Raw genomic sequence first — 12,179 nt, forward strand, 5'->3', positions numbered from 1 at the left:
TGGGATACATGCCGCTGGGTCTGGCCCGAGCGACTTGGGGATCATGCAGCCCGAGGGGCGCCCCCAACAACGTAAACAAACAACATGAAATAGAAGGGATACATGCCGCAGGGACGGACACATGCGGCCTTGGAATAATGCAGCCCTGGGGGGCGCTCCCAGCTAGAAGTGAAAACATGAAAGATGTCACATGATAACGTTGAGGACGAAGGGGTGTTGGTGTAGCAGACTTGGTGGGCTGCGGGAGCCGATCCTCATGAGCCCCCAGGCCCAGGGTCCTCGGAAGGCTCCGGAGGCGCTGGTGGCTCCTCGCGGACCATCTCCATCTCCGCCAGGGTCGTGGAACGCTTGGCCTCTTGTGCCTCCATGATGCCCCTCATGAGGCGCTGGTACGTGGCAGCCGCGTTCGGCAAGCCGTAAGGCATGCGAACATAGCTGTGGGGTGGACCTCCGCAGCGCCCCACTCGCGAGGGCCAGAGGCGATCCAGAGAGGCGACTCGGTTGAGCCCTGGTATGTCGATGCAGACGCGCATCCCACCATCCTTGCCTGGATGGGGAGCCACTTCTAGTAGGCGGCGGCCGCCTTTCATGACTCTTGACCCCTGTAGCTCCTGAATGGCCTTGCTGACGAACTCCTGAGGGTCTGGCTCTCCTTGCCTTACTCCTTCTTGAGGGAAACGTGCTTCGAAAAACGCCTCCATTTGGTGCCCAAGCGCCTCCCTCATGACCCTAGCCAGGTCGGTGGCCCTCCAGGGGAGAGCCCCCGAGCCCTGCCTGAGGAGGGCGCCGGGCGCGCTTTCCTATGCGATGGAAGGAGGTTCCCCCTAGGCAGGCACGGGCCCAGAGGGGCCTGCCTCCTGAGGGTCTGGACCGGACAATGTGTTCTTCTTCTTGGGGGCAGTCTCGGGAACCGTCCTGCTTCCGCGATCCGGGTCTTCTAGTGACACGGCCTGAAAGGCATGTTCCAGGGAACACACCGCGTCCTTCTCTTCACAGGGCACCGTGATTACTCCACCATTTCCTGGCATCTTGAGGACATTGTAGCCGTGGTGAGTTACGGCCATGAACTTGGCCAGCGCCGGGTACCCAAGGATGGCGTTGTACGACAGACGAATGTGAGCGACGTCGAAGTCGATGAGCTCAGTGCGGTAGTTGTCGCGTGCCCCGAAGGTGACAGGGAGGCGGACCTGCCCAATCGGGACCGTGGAGCCGTCGGTAATTCTGGAGAAGGGCTTGGTTGGCTGAAGCTGGCTGTAGGGCACTTGGAGATTGCTGAATGTTTCCACGGATAGGACGTTGAGCCCTGCCCCGCCATCGATGAGGGTCCTGGTGACCACCACGTTGCTGATGATTGGGGAGCAAAGCATCGGGAGGACTCCGGCTGTAGCCGCACACTTGAGCTGATCTGCTGAGCTGAACGTGATGGCGCACGCCGACCACCTGAGAGGGCACGTGGCTTCGAGCTTGGGGAGGGCTGTATTCACTTTGCGGGTGAACTGATTGAAGATGCGTTGAGAGGCTGGGGCTTGAGCCCCGCCTAGGATGCAGGCGATCGCGAGCGGCTCCTGGAAGCCCCCGGCCCCCTCGTCCTGGTGGCGGTCCTCGTTTGTCCTTGGCTGCGGCGGCAGCGGAGGGAGGCCTGCGTTGCCTTGCGGGCGATCCTCGCGAGGCTGATCCCTCCAGTCTCCCTCGCGAGGTGGGTCTTGCCAGCGATCCTCGCGAGGTTGATCGCGCCACCCTTGGCGCAGGCCATGGTCTTCCCAGCGTCCTGCGTTCCTTCCTCCGCCTCGACCGTAGCCCCGGTCACTGCGGTCGGGGCGACGGCCGATCCTTCCTTCTCGCACGGCTCGGAGCTCTTGACATTCGTTGGTGTTGTCGGTGTGGAGGTCGTGGTACACACAGTACCGACTGCCCTTGGAAGGTTCGGGCTGATCTCTGCCCCGCTTGGTGTCTGGCTCTGCCGCAAGCACGACAGCCCCCTTGCGCTTCACATCCTTGGCCTTGGGCTTCTTCTCTTCTGGGTCTGCGGCAGGCAGCTCGAGGAGGGAAAGACGCCCTTCCTCAGCCCTGGCGCACTTGGTTGCCAAGTTGAACAGCTCCAAGGAAGTGCACAGGCCTTCTTGCATCGCCAGCTCCTCCTTCATCTTGACATCGCGCACGCCGTCGGAGAAGGCTGAGATGATGGCCTCCTCAGTCACCTTGGGAATCTTGAGGCGTGTGTTGTTGAAGCGTTGGATGTACTTCTGCAGGGTCTCCCCGGGTTGTTGCTTGATGTGGCGCATGTCGCTCACGGCGGGTGGCCGGGCACGAGTACCTTGGGAGTTGGCGATGAAGCGGGTGCGCATCTCGTCCCAAGAGGAGATCGTGCCTGGAGCCAGGTTCAGGAGCCAAGTGCGGGCCCCGTCCTTGAGCGCCATGGGGAACCAGTTCGCCATGACCTTCTCGTCTCCATTGGCAGCTTCGATGCATAGCTCGTAGAGCTGGAGGAACTCCACAGGGTCAGCCATGCCATCGTAACGAGGAGGCAGGTCTGGTTTGAACTTGCCGGGCCACGCGACGCTGCGTAGCTCGGTGGTGAAGCCACGGCAGCCTGCTGTGGCCACGGGAGGCCTTGGGTGACGGAGAGCTTAGTCTTGCATGTCCCCACGTGCTGCAGCTGGGAGCAGCGCGGGGTCTTGACGTGCTGGAGCAGGAGCATGATCGCGACGTGCTGGAGCAGGGAGCGCCCGGGCAGCTTCTTGCGGGCGAGGGACTTCTTGGCAGCTCTACTCTTCTAGTGCTGGCACCTGACGGAGCGGGTTCTGCCTAGGGGCCACGCGCCTTGGAGCCATGGCGCCTTCTTGAGGAGGAGGCGGCCGGGGCGCCGCCGGAGCCTCGTCGCCCGCGCGGGGTGGGGTGCGGTGCAGCGGAACGGATGGCGCAGGAGAGCCCCTGCAACGCGGACGAGCTCGGTGACGCGGTCGAGCCATTCTACGTAGACGTCGTCGACGGGACGGTAGCGCAGGAGCTCGTTTGCCACGATGAGCGCAGCTCGAGCCTCCATGGGTGCGCGGAGCGCGCGGGACGAAGAACCAGCTGGGGTGAGCGAGGGAGTAGTGGTGCGGCCGTCTTGCCGCACGGACGGATGCTGAGACGATGCTTGCTGCTCGTCCCCCGCCGGGCCGGTGGCGGCGTTGATGGCAGGTGACGAGGAACGGCGAGGACGCCCGCCGATAGGAGCCGTCTGGCCGACGCGGGAAGCAAGAGCGGCCCGGCGCTCAGCGCGGGCCCGACGAGCGTCAGACATGGGCGCGATGGTCGAAGGAGAACGGGGTGGTGGAAGACGAATTCTGGCGCACCCCTACCTGGCGCGCCAAATGTCAGATTTCGGGTTCCGGCAGACCCTTGAGGTTCGAACACTGGGGTGCGCACGGAGATTTCGCCTCCTACCTACCTGCACCCCTCCGCCTCGCTAAGATCTAAGCTGTGGAAAGAGCAACACAAGAGACACATGGTTTATACTGGTTCGGGCCACCGTTGTGGTGTAATACCCTACTCCAGTGTGTGGTTTGGTGGATTGCCTCTTGGGCTGATGATGAGGAACAATACAAGGAAGAACAACCTCGCAAGGGTCTGTTCTTGGCTGGGGCGATGAACTGCTGGGAGGAGTTCAGTCACCCTTCTCTCTCTCTCTTCTATTGTTGGTCTTGATCCCCCTAAAACTCTCTCTCTTTCTCTCCTATTGTTTTTCTCCTCGATCTCCTTGCCCTGTGGGTGGCTGGTCTATTTATAGAGGCCTGGTCCTCTTCCCAAATATCGAGCAGGAAGGGATCCAACAATGGCGGGCTAATTTGAAGGGGGCAGCTAGTACTAGCTATCCTGACAAAAGTATTCTTCGCCTGCACAAAGCTCTGGTGGTGACGCCGTCTTGGGCTCCACAATGACCTCCATCTTGCAGTCATCCTGGTCTTGGTCTTGTTGCACCGAAATGGCAACCTTTGCCTGATGCCTCGGTACTCCGTGGCTGTGCTTGCCCCCTTTGCACCAAAGAGGAAAGGAGGACACTGCGCGGGCTGGCACCCGCCTGGCGCCTTTGGTCGTCATGGCTTGCCTCACGGGCACCTCGTGAGGTACCCCGCCTTGATCTCTCCACCTCCTCGCGAGCCAGCCTGATGAGGCCGTGCCTGAGGAAGCTCCGTGCCGTCCGCCCCGCGAGGCTTGGCCCCTCGCGAGGGTCTTTGGTCTGTGTTGTCGGATTTCGGGTTCCGGCAGACCCTTGAGGTTCGAACACTGGGGTGCGCGCGGAGATTTCGCCTCCTACCTACCTGTACCCCTCCGCCTCACTAAGATCTAAGCTATGGAAAGAACGACACAAGAGACACAGGGTTTATACTGGTTCGGGCCACCGTTGTGGTGTAATACCCTACTCCAGTGTGTGGTGTGGTGGATTGCCTCTTGGGCTGATGATGAGGAACAATACAAGGAAGAACAGCCTCGCGAGGGTATGTTCTTGGCTGGGGCGATGAACTGCTGGGAGGAGTTCAGTCACCCTTCTCTCTCTCTCTTCTATCGTTGGTCTCGATCCCCCTAAAACTCTCTCTCTTTCTCTGTTATCGTTTTTTCTCCTCGATCCTCTTGCCCTGTGGGTGGCTGGTCCTATTTATAGAGGCCCTGGTCCTCTTCCCAAATATCAAGCGGGAAGGGAGCCAACAATGGCGGGCTAATTTGAAGTCGGACAGCTAGTACTAGCTATCCTGACAAAAGTAGTCTTCGCCTGCACAAAGCTCTGGTGGTGACGCCGTCTTGGGCTCCACAATGACCTCCGTCTTGCAGTCATCCTGGTCTTGGTCTTGTTGCACCGAAATGGCAACCTTTGCCTGATGCCTCGGTACTCCGCGGCTGTGCTTGCTCCCTTTGCACCAAAGAGGAAACGAGGACACTGCGCGGGCTGGCACCCGCCTGGCGCCTTTGGTCTTCATGGCTTGCGTCACGGGCAACTCGTGAGGTACCCCGCCTTGATCTCTCCGCCTCCTCGCGAGCTAGCCTGATGAGGTCGTGCCTGAGGAAGCTCCGTGTCGTCCGCCCTGTGAGGCTTGGCCCCTCGCGAGGGTCTTGGGTCTATGTTGATGAAGATGGGCCATGCTGGGGGCCCCTTTGAGCCACGCCGCAGGCCTCAGGCAGGCAAGTCTGGGGACCCCCGTTCCCAAATCGCCGACAGTAGCCCCCGGGCCCAAGGCGCGCCCGGAGTTAGCTGTGCAGTGAGGCGGAAGGGCAAGAGCGAAGCGCCGCGGGCCCTAACAGCCTGCGGCCTTGGGCGCCGCGTGGCGGTTGATTGGACGTGGGCATCTCCACTTCCCCATGGCGCCTCGGCAACTGTACGGATTGGACAAGTCCCTGCATGCAAAGTGGGTCATGATTACCGGCGATCGTGGAGGTCGGCGGTTGGCCTTCGCCGGCCATAAGTACGGAATGGCGTGCGCCCTTCCAGTCCATCCCTCCTTGCTTCTCCTTCTTCCCGGTCCTTGCTCTTGAAGATGTCGCCCTTGGCCTTGGCCCCACGGCCGAGGCCGATGCGCATGTCCTGTCTTCTGCAGCACTGGCGTGGGTGCTCACCCACATCTACCTTCGCGATCCCGACGTCGACCTCGACAGCCTGCTGGAGCCAGTAAGCGGCGAGCGTGCCGCTGCCGCTGCTGAGGCCGTGAAGGGTCGCACGGAGGCTCTGCAGGGGAAGTTCCGGGCCTTCAGCACCAAGCCGAAGCAAGGCGCTGCCGACCCCACTGCTCCATAAGGCGAACCCACTCCGCGCTGCTCCACCGCCGACAAGTGACTCCGTTGTGGCTCCTGTCCTGCCTTTAACTCCTGCACATGTATCATGCCTCGGGGAGGCATTTTAAAATTGCGTTTGGCATTGAGATAACATTGTGGACTGTAATATTTGCTTTTGAATTCCTTGAAATTTGCGCTTTTCCTTCCTACTTGCTCATGTTTTACGCTGGCAGAGCCCGGCCCCGCGCATACCTCACCCAGCGTTAGTCCCGACCGGAAACCAGGACGGGGCCAAGGAGTGAGGGGCTACGTGACAAGTTAGGCTCCTGAGTCGCGATGCTCAGGAGTCCTCCTTGGCGCACGAACAGCAAGTAGGGAGGTGTGATGTGGGTGGATCTACCGTTCTATGTCTGCAGAGCCCGGCCACTCGCATACCTCAACCGCCGTTAGCCTTTCGGAACTAAGGAGTGAGGGGCTACGTGACCAGTTAGGCTCCTGAGTCGCGATGCTCAGGAGTCCCCCTTGACGCTCAAACGGCCTTCATACCATGGCTCCGCTCGGGGAGAGGCGCGCGACGAAGCAGGCCCGGGGGGACCTGGCTGGGCGGCGTGCATCTGGGTGTGACCTAGGCGCAACCCCCGTGCCCAGCCCCCTCGCGCGGCACTCCCGAGGGGAGGCGTTATGATGAGGCTAGACACTGAGCTCTGGGCTTCCTGAGGTTGATGCGGCCCGGGGGCCACCCTCAGTTGTTTATCACCAGCGCGGAGCATGGTGCTTCCACTGGTACGTGGGAGGGGGCACCCCTCCGGGAGGAGCCCCGGGGCGTGTACAGCCCCGCCCTGACATGTGGCTGGCACGGTAGGGCCTGGCAAGGTGTATCTGGGCACCCGTGAGCCAGCACGGGACTCACGGGGCCCTACCTCTAGGCGGGTTGCGCCTGGCACTGGGCCTTATCTTGTGATGTGTCCCTGCAAATTCGGTTAGATGTCGGCACTCTATGTCCTCGGGTCCCGGCCCTCGAGCTGGTCTCAGCCGTCGCTGGTATGCCAGGTCGCGATGCCATGGACAAGGCCAGAGGGTGAGGGCTGGAGAGCCAGTAAGAGCCCTGAGTCGTGATGCTCAGGTACCCCCCCTTTAACGTGCAAGTGGTTGGCATGGAGAAGAAGAGGTGCCGTGGACCGGCATCAAATAATCAAGCATGGTGGGTCAAACACATAACCGGAAATAAACGCAAATGGGATACATGCCGCTGGGTCTGGCCCGAGCGACTTGGGGATCATGCAGCCCGAGGGGCGCCCCCAACAAGGTAAGCTAACAACATGAAATAAAATGGATACACGCTGCAGGGATGGACCCACGCGGCCTGGGAATAATGCAGCCCGGGGGGCGCTCCCAGCTGGAAGTGAAAACTTGAAAGATGTCACCTGATGACGTTGAGGACGAAGGGGTGTTGGTGTAGCACACTCGGTGGGCTGCGGGAGCTGATCTTCACGAGCCCCCAGGCCCAGGGGCCTCGGGAGGCTCCGGACGCGCTGGTGGCTCCTCGCGGACCATCTCCATCACCGCCAGGACCACGGAACGCCTGGCCTCTTGTGCCTCCATGATGCCCCTCATGAGGCGCTGGTACGTGGCAGCCGCGTTCGGCAAGCCGTAAGGCATGCGAACGTAGCTGTGGGGTGGACCTCCGTAGCGCCTCACTCGCGAGGGCCAGAGGCGCTCCAGAGAGGCGACTCAGTTGAGCCCTGGTATGTCGATGCAGACGCGCAGCCCACCATCCTCGCCTGGATGGGGAGCCACTGCTGGTAGACGGCGGCCGCCTTTCATGACTCTTGACTCCTGTAGCTCCTGAATGGCCTTGTTGACGAACTCCTGAGGGTCTGGCTCTCCTTGCCTTACTCCTTCTTGAGGGAAACATGCTTCGAAACACGCCTCCATGTGGTGCCCAAGCACCTCCCCCGTGACCCTAGCCAGGTCGGTGGCCCTCCAGGGGAGAGCCCCCGAGCCCTGCCTGAGGAGGGCGCCGGGCGCGCTTCCCTATGTGATGGAAGGAGGTTCCCCCTGGGCAGGCACGGGCCCGAAGGGGCCTGCCTCCTGAGGGGCTGGGCCGGACGATGTCTTCTTCTTCTTGGGGGCGGTCTCGGGAAGCCTCCTGCTTCCGCGATCCGGTTCTTCCAGTGACGCGGCCTGAAAAGCACGTTCCAGGGAACACACCGCATCCTTCTCTTCACAGGGCACCGTGATGACTCCGCCACTTCCTGGCATCTTGAGGACGTTGTAGCCACGGTGAGTTACGGCCATGAACTTGGCCAGCGCCGGGTACCCAAGGATGGCGTTGTACGGCAGGCGAATGTGAGCGATGTCGAAGTCGATGAGCTCGGTGCGGTAGTTGTCGCATGCCCCAAAGGTGACAGGGAGGCAGGCCTGCCCAATCGAGACCGTGGAGACGTTGGTGATTCCGGAGAAGGGCTTGGTTGGCTGAAGCTGGCTGTAGGTCACTTGGAGATTGTTGAATGTTTCCACGGACAGGACATTGAGCCCTGCCCCGCCATCGATGAGGGTCTTGGTGACCACCACGTTGCTGATGATTAGGGAACAAAGCATCGAGAGGACTCCGGCTGCAGCCGCACAATTGAGCTGATCTGCTGAGCTGAACGTGATGGCGCACGCCGACCACCTGAGAGGGCGCGCGGCTTCGAGCTTGGGGAGAGCTGCATTCACTTTGCGGGCGAACTGCTTGAAGATGCGTTGAGAGGCTGGGGCTTGAGCCCCGCCTAGGATGCAGGTGATCGCGCGCGGCTCTTGGAAGCCCGCAGCCCCCTCGTCCTGGTGGCGGTCCTCGTTTCTCCTTGGCTGCGGCGGCAGCGGAGGGAGTCCTGCGTTGCCTTGCGGGAGATCCTCGCGAGCCTGATCCCTCCAGTCTCCCTCACGAGGCGGGTCTTGCCAGCGATCCTCGCGAGGTTGATCGCGCCACCCTTTGTGCCGGCCACGGTCTTCCCAGCGTCCTGCGTTCTTTCCTCCTCCTCGACCGTAGCCCCGGTCACCGCGGTCGGGGCGACGGCCGATCCTTCCTTCTCGCATGGCTCGGAGCTCTTGACATTCGTTGGTGTTGTGGGTGTGGAGGTCGTGATACACACAGTACCGACTGCCCTTAGAAGGTTCGGGCTGATCTCTGCCCCGCTTGGTGTCTAGCTCTACCGCGAGCACGGCAGCCCCCTTGCGCTTCACATCCTTGGCCTTGGGCTTCTTCTCTTCTGGTCTGTGGCAGGCAGCTCGAGGAGGGAGAGACGCCCTTCCTCAGCCCTGGCGCACCTGGTTGCCAAGTTGAACAGCTCCAAGGAAGTGCACAGGTCTTCATGCATCGCCAGCTCCTCTTTCACCTTGACATCGCGCACGCCGTCGGAGAAGGCTGAGATGATGGCCTCCTCAGTCACCTTGGGAATCTTGAGGCGTCCGTTGTTGAAGCGCTGGATGTACTTCTGCAGGGTCTCCCCGGGTTGTTTCTTGATGCGGCGCATGTCGCTCACGGTGGGTGGCCGGTCGCGAGTACCTTGGAAGTTGGCGATGAAGCGGGTGCGCATCTCGTCCCAGGAGGAGATCGTGCCTGGAGCCAGGTTCAGGAGCCAGGTGCGGGCCCCATCTTTGAGCGCCATGGGGAACCAGTTCGCCATGACCTTCTCGTCTCCGTTGGCAGCTTCGATGCCCAGCTCATAGAGCTGGAGGAACTCCGCAGGGTCAGCCGTGCCGTCGTAACGAGGAGGCAGGTATGGCTTGAACTTGCCGGGCCACGCGATGCTGTGTAGCTCGATGGTGAAGGCACGGCAGCCTGCTGTGGCCACGGGAGGCCTTGGGTGACGGAGAGCTTGGTCTTGCATGTCCCCACGCGCTGCAGCTGGGAGCAGCGTGGGGTCTTGGCGTGCTGGAGCAGGAGCATGGTCGCGACGTGCTGGAGCAGGGAGCGCCCGGGCAGCTTCTTGCGGGCGAGGGACTTCTTGGAAGCTCTGCTCTTGCCGCGCTGGCACCTGACGGAGCGGGTTCCGCCCAGGGGCCACGCGCCTTGGAGCCATGGCGCCTTCTTGAGGAGGAGGCGGCCGGGGCGCCGCCGCAGCCTCATCGCCCGCGCGGGGCGGGGTGCGGTGCAGCGGAACGGACGACAGAGGAGAGCCCCCTGCGGCGCAGACGAGCTCGGCGACGTGGTCGAGCCATTCTTTGTAGACGTCGTCGACGGGACGGTAGTGCAGGAGCTCGTTTGCCGCGATGAGCGCAGCTCGAGCCTCCATGGGTGCGCGGAGCGCGCGGGACGAAGAACCAGCTAGGGTGAGCGAGGGAGTAGCGGTGCGGCCGTCTTGCCGCACAGACGGATGCTGAGACAATGCTTGCTGCTCGTCCCCCGCTGGGCCGGTGGCGGCGTTGACGGCAGGTGACGGGGAACGGCGAGGACACCCGCTGACAGGAGCCGTCTGGGCGACGCGGGAAGCGAGACCGGCCCGGTGCTCGGCGCGGGCCCGACGAGCGTCAGACATGGGCGCGATGGTCGGAGGAGAACGGGGTGGTGGAAGATGAATTCCGGCGCACCCCTACCTGGCGCGCCAAATGTCGGATTTCGGGTTCCGGCAGACCCTTGAGGTTCGAACACTGGGGTGCACGCGGAGATTTCGCCTCCTACCTACCTGCACCCCTCCGCCTCGCTAAGATCTAAGCTATGGAAAGAACAACACAAGAGACACAGGGTTTATACTGGTTCGGGCCACCGTTGTGGTGTAATGCCCTACTCCAGTGTGTGGTGTGGTGGATTGCCTCTTGGGCTGATGATGAGGAACAATACAAGGAAGAACAGCCTCGCGAGGGTCTGTTCTTGTCTGGGGCGATGAACTGCTGGGAGGAGTTCAGTCACCCTTCTCTCTCTCTCTCTCTCTCTTCTATCGTTGGTCTCGATCCCCCTAAAACTCTCTCTCTTTCTCTGCTATCATTTTTTCTCCTCGATCCTCTTCCCTGTGGGTGGCTGGTCCTATTTATAGAGGCCCTGGTCCTCTTCCCAAATATCGAGCGGGAAGGGAGCCAACAATGGCGGGCTAATTTGAAGGGGGGCAGCTAGTACTAGCTATCCTGACAAAAGTAGTCTTCGCCTGCACAAAGCTCTGGTGGTGACGCCGTCTTGGGCTCCACAATGACCTCCATCTTGCAGTCATCCTGGTCTTGGTCTTGTTGCACCGAAATGGCAACCTTTGCCTGATGCCTCGGTACTCCGCGGCTGTGCTTGCTCCCTTTGCACCAAAGAGGAAAGGAGGACACTGCGCGGGCTGGCACCCGCCTGGCGCCTTTGGTCGTAATGGCTTGCGTCACGGGCATCTCGTGAGGTACCCTGCCTTGATCTCTCCGCCTCCTCGCGAGCCAGCCTGATGAGGCCGTGCCTGAGGAAGCTCCGTGTCGTCTGCCCCACGAGGCTTGGCCCCTCGCGAGGGTCTTGGGTCTGTGTTGATGAAGATGGGCCGTGCTAGGCCCCCCCTTTGAGCCACGCCGCAGGCCGCAGGCAGGCAAGTCTGGGGACCCCTGTTCCCAGAACGCCGGCATGTGTTGATGAAGATGGGTCATGCTGGGCCCCCCTTTGAGCCACGCCGCAGGCCGCAGGCAGGCAAGTCTGGGGACCCCCGTTCCCAGAACGCCGACAGAGCCTGGAGGGATCTGCCTCGTGAGGATCGCCCCCAAAGCATAGCCGGTCTTCCCTGCTGACGCCACCAAGAAGGAATGACGATCATCATCAGGACGAGGGGGCTGAGGGCTTCCAGGAGCCGCGTGCAATCGCCTGCATCTTGGGAGGTGCCCAGGCCCCAGCCTCTCAGTGCATCTTCAAACGGTTCGCTCGCGAGGTGAACGCGGTGCTCCCCAAGCTTGAGGCCGCGCGCCCGCTCAAGTGGTCCCACTGCGCCATCTCTTTCAACTCGGCGGATCAGCTCAAATGCGTGGCTACCTCCGGCGGCCTCCCGATGTTGTGTTCCCCAGTCATCAGCAATGTGCAGGTTACAAAGACCCTCATCGACGGTGGTGCAGGGCTCAACGTCCTGTCCGTCAACACATTCGACAACCTCTAAGTGCCATATGAGCAGCTCCAGCCTACCAAACCATTCTCAAGAGTGACCGTCAGCTCCACCACACCGATAGGGCAGGTCCACCTTCCTGTCACCTTCGGCACACGCGACAACTACCGCAACGAGCTCATCGACTTCGACGTCGCGCACATCCGTCTGCCGTACAACGCCATCCTTGGGTATCCGTCCCTGGCCAAGTTCATGGCGTTCACCCACCACGGCTACAACGTCCCCAAGATGCCTGGAAGCGGCGGGGTCATCACGGTCCCATGTAAAGAAAGGGATGCAGTGTGCTCCCTCGAACAGGCCTTCCAAGCTGCAGCAATCGACAACCCTGACAGCAGAAGT

Source organism: Triticum urartu, chromosome 7, assembly GCF_003073215.2.
Source record: "Triticum urartu cultivar G1812 chromosome 7, Tu2.1, whole genome shotgun sequence".
NCBI lineage: Eukaryota > Viridiplantae > Streptophyta > Magnoliopsida > Poales > Poaceae > Triticum > Triticum urartu.